This window comes from Elephantulus edwardii, unplaced genomic scaffold (assembly GCF_000299155.1).
Source record: "Elephantulus edwardii isolate Elephantulus edwardi_28Jun2011 unplaced genomic scaffold, EleEdw1.0 scaffold00095, whole genome shotgun sequence".
Lineage (NCBI taxonomy): Eukaryota > Metazoa > Chordata > Mammalia > Macroscelidea > Macroscelididae > Elephantulus > Elephantulus edwardii.
In genome coordinates this window covers 1076813-1081167 of record NW_006399845.1, presented here as the reverse complement: position 1 = coordinate 1081167, position 4355 = coordinate 1076813, and positions in this window count along the sequence as shown.

Sequence of the window (4355 nt, the reverse complement as noted above, 5' to 3'; positions counted from 1 at the left end):
CAAAATCCATAAGAACAGACCTGTGAACGAACAGTAAGCCTCTCTGCAACATTGCTGACACCTAAGTCAGACAGCTGCCCTCCTAAGTCAATTCTCTAAACTTTGCCTCTGAAGTCTCCCTCCCCACCCCCGCCTTTTGCTCTGAAATGTAACTCCCTGCATTATCAGCAAATCACCAGGATGGAGAGATAGGCTATCTATCTTCCTTGTACTCTGAAGTGCCTTTTCCTCATTGCTTCAGAGCTGAGCTGGCAAAGGCCTTTGTATCACAAGCCAAAACCCTCACGTCAGAATGTGAAGGGAAGGTTCCCAGAGGACCCAGTAGAGGGTGAGCTTAGTGGAAAAACATTAACCCTGCCAGAAACCACAAACCACAATCTGGGACTTCATGAAAAAATAATAATCGCATGGGATTATTCTATCATGCAGATATCTCTCAATTTGCTTACAAGAGAATAAAGGACTAATTTTTTTTTTTTTTTAAAAAAACACTTCTTTCTCTTCTAACTTACCATGCATACTTTCAGACAAAAGGCTAGATGAGATCATAGGGTTGACAAATGGTGCTGAGTTTTCTCTATCTCAGTGCTGTTCAATAGAAATGTGATGTAGACCATATACATAATTTAAATTTTCCAATAGCTGTATGCAAACAGTAAAAAGAAACAGGTGAAAATCACTTTAATAATGCTATTTAACCTAATAAAGCCAGCAATTTTTTTCATTAAAAATTTGTAATCCAGTATAAAAGGCATTCATGAGATATTTTACATTCTTCCCCCCCCCCTTGAGTCTTTAAATCCTGTGTGTATATTTCACTTTCAATGCATCTTGTCTAGTGTCTTATATTTCCATGGGAAATACTTTATCTGTATTCAGACTTGACAGAATTTACAGTTGACAAAGTAGATTAACATCCCAAAGTTGTTCTAAACACATAAGTTTTCCAATAGCAAATTGAGCATGAGTTCTACATTTTATATGTAAATTAACTGAAATGAAATGACAATTTCCTTCTTTAGTTGTGCTAGTCACATTTCAAGGCTCAACAGCTACATGAAACTTGAGGCTTTCTTATTGGACAGCACAACCACTGTTAGAGTTCTTTTGGGGGCCAGGACTGCCCCCTAGAGGTCATTGTAGAAACTGGTGGATGGAAGCATCTTTTTTTTTTTTTAAAAAAATACTGTAATCACAGCTTTAACACCTAACACTTGGAGGGTAAGAGGTTAGAGATACTAAATACACAACCTACAGTGTACAGGACCGTCCTCCAGAACAATAACAACAAAATTATCCTATATTTCAGATCCTAACACAAGTAAAACACCTCTTTATAATTATCTGATGTTAGAAGTTGTTTATTATTTGTGTTTCAGAGAGCAGAGAGAAAGTGGCTTGGGCAACATACTATACATTTCAGGGGAACTGAAAATACATGTAAACCAAAGAAGTTTTGTGCATTGTTTTGTTCAGAGTGATACTGAGAGATGTCATTTGGAAAATTACTTCTCTGATTGAAATGCCATATGGCAAGGCTCCAAGGTGCTGTTCCTTGTGTCCTTATGAGTCTTAGACAACTGGATGGCACCTAACAACAACAAATTATCAGCATCTGTGACTGCCACTTTTCTAAGGGTCCCACACCTAGGCAGCTCATCTAACTGTTCTAAAATATCATCTAAGGACATCCTACTCAACCATTTGCATATCAAAATACATGGTATTTTACTATGAATTATTTATCTCTTGCTTCTCTTTATAGGTGTTGTTAAGTGCTGTCAAGTCAAGTATGACTCATAAAGACTCTATGAACAAAATATCTGAATCCTGTTTTGTCTTGTGCCATCCTCACACTTCCTGACACACAAGAGCCCATTGCAGCAGCCACCAGGTCACCAATTCACCTAGCTGAAGGCCTTCCTCTTTTTAACCAACCCTCCACCCTTCCCAGCATCATGTTCCTCTCCAAGGAATAGCCCTTCCTAGCGACATGTCCAAAGTATGTGAGGCAACGCCTCATCATTCCTGCCTACAAGGAGCACCGTGGCTGCACCCTCTCCAAGACACATCCTTCTCTTGTTCCTTCTCTTGGCTGTCCATGTGATGTTCAGTGCACAGCTCAAAGGCATCAATTCTTTTTCCCATCATCATTATTTATTGTCCAGCTCTCAGATGCATAGCAAGTAATCAGAAAGACCATGGCCTACATCAAGCGTACCTTAGTCCTCAAACTGACATCACTACTCCTCAATAACTGTAGATTTTCTCAGTGCAATGCATTTCCTTATTTCCTGACTGCTGGTACCAAGTATGTCAATTGTGGATCCAAGCAAGATGATGCTGTTGACAGTTTTAACCTCCTCTCCATCCATCATGACATGCCAATTGTTCCAGTGGTAAGAACTGGGTTTTTTTTTTGTTTCCTTGATATTGAGCTGCAACCCATACTCAAGTTGCATTCCTCGATCTTCTGCAACAAGAGCTTCAAGTCCTCCTCACTTTCAGCAAGCAAGGTTGTGTCATGTGCATAACTCAGGTTATTGATTAATCTCCCTCCAATTCTGATGTGAGACTCTTCTTCATAGAGTCCAGCTTCTTGTCTAATTTGCTCAGCATACAGATTAAATAGCTATGGAGAGAGAATAAAATCCTGACACACACTCCGTTCTCAATTTTAAACCATGCAGTGTTCCCCTGCTATGTTTGCACAACAGCTTTTCTTTATAGTAGTGGAAGGTATTTGGAAATTACATTTTAAGGTCAGTTATTTAATCTACTAATTTCGTTTCACTGTAGAAAAAAGAAAGAAGCTATGGTGCTGTCGTCCTTACAAAGTTGTGCTGCTAATTCCAAGACAGCATCTGTCTGGCGGTTCAAATCCACTAAGCTATTTCACTGGTGGAATTCCCCCATCTCCCAAGCCCATGAGATTTATAGCCTCCAAAAACTCCCCGCAGGGTAAGTGATGAGTCAGTTCCAACTCGAGGGCAATGAGGGAGAAAAAGAGAGACATATGAGGAGTGTTAAAAATAAATATAATTGAAATAAATGCACTGTCTGACAGAGAGAACCACTCACTCATATGAAAAGAGCCTTGGTGGTAAGCAGTTACTTGCTAAACGAAAGATAATAATTTGAACTCATCAATTTCTCCGTGAGAGAAAGAAATCGAAATCTGTGTCCACAAGTATCATAGCCTCGGAAATTCTGTACTTCAATCCTAACTGTGTCTCATAGGCTTGCTATGACTCCAAATGAACAACACCAGATTCTCGGCTGTAGGAGGCATCATGCTTGCTCACCTCGATGAAGACTGCCATCTGCAGGGAGAAGAGCGAACTACAGGGAGTAGACATGGCTGAGTGACTCCAGAGAGGGGAAAACAGCTGCTTCAGTTAAAAGAATAAGCATTTTGCACCTTAAAACTTAAATTCATTGTACTAGGGTCAGAACCAACTCGTAGCTGACCCTCCATTTGGTTTTCGAAGGTGTAAATCAGGTGGAAGGAGCTGCCCTATTTTTATTCCTCAGAGCTGCTGGGAAAACGCATGGCTTTTGATTTAGTAAAGCTTAGCGGCCTATGGGCTGCAACACCAGAGCTCCCTATACTTGCTACAGTAGAACTAAATTTGTTTCCATATTCATTTTCCCCTCCTTTTGGTTATGATTTGAATGAAAGTGTAAAAAGCTAACTAGTTTTCTATTCCACTACCCGCACACATTTTGTTTTGTAACATTAGTCATAATATCTGTCCAGCTTTCTCATAAGCTATCTGTTTCCATGAATACACCTAGCTCCTCTTGTCTTATGAGATTTATACCTGGGAAAATGCTTCCCTTTTCCTCTTAGTGATTGCTTAATCTAAAGAATAAGTAACTCCTTTGTATTACTCTTCACCTTCTGCTGCTGTTAGATGCTGACGAGTCAGCAGAAACCATATGAAGAGCAGACATGAACCTATGGCCTGTCCTGTGCCATCCTCACAATCTCTGCCATCTGTGAGTCTATTGCTTCAGTCACTGTGTCAATCCAGTGAAGAGAATTTTCGTTTTCCTGATGTTGAGATGCAATCCATATTGAAGGTTGTAGTCTTTGATACGCAGTAAGAGGGTCAGGACTTGAGCTTCTTCGAGTCCTCCTCATTCTCAGCAAGCAAGATTGTGTCATCTGCATAATGAAGGCTATGGATGAGTCTTCCTCCAATCTTGATGTCACATTTTTCTTCACAGAATCTAGCTTTTCAAATATTTGCTCAACATATAGATAGGATAGTCATGGAGAAAGAATACCACCCTGCCACCCAAATGCCATCTAATACATTCACTTTATGTTGTGGTGGTGGTGTCAGAAA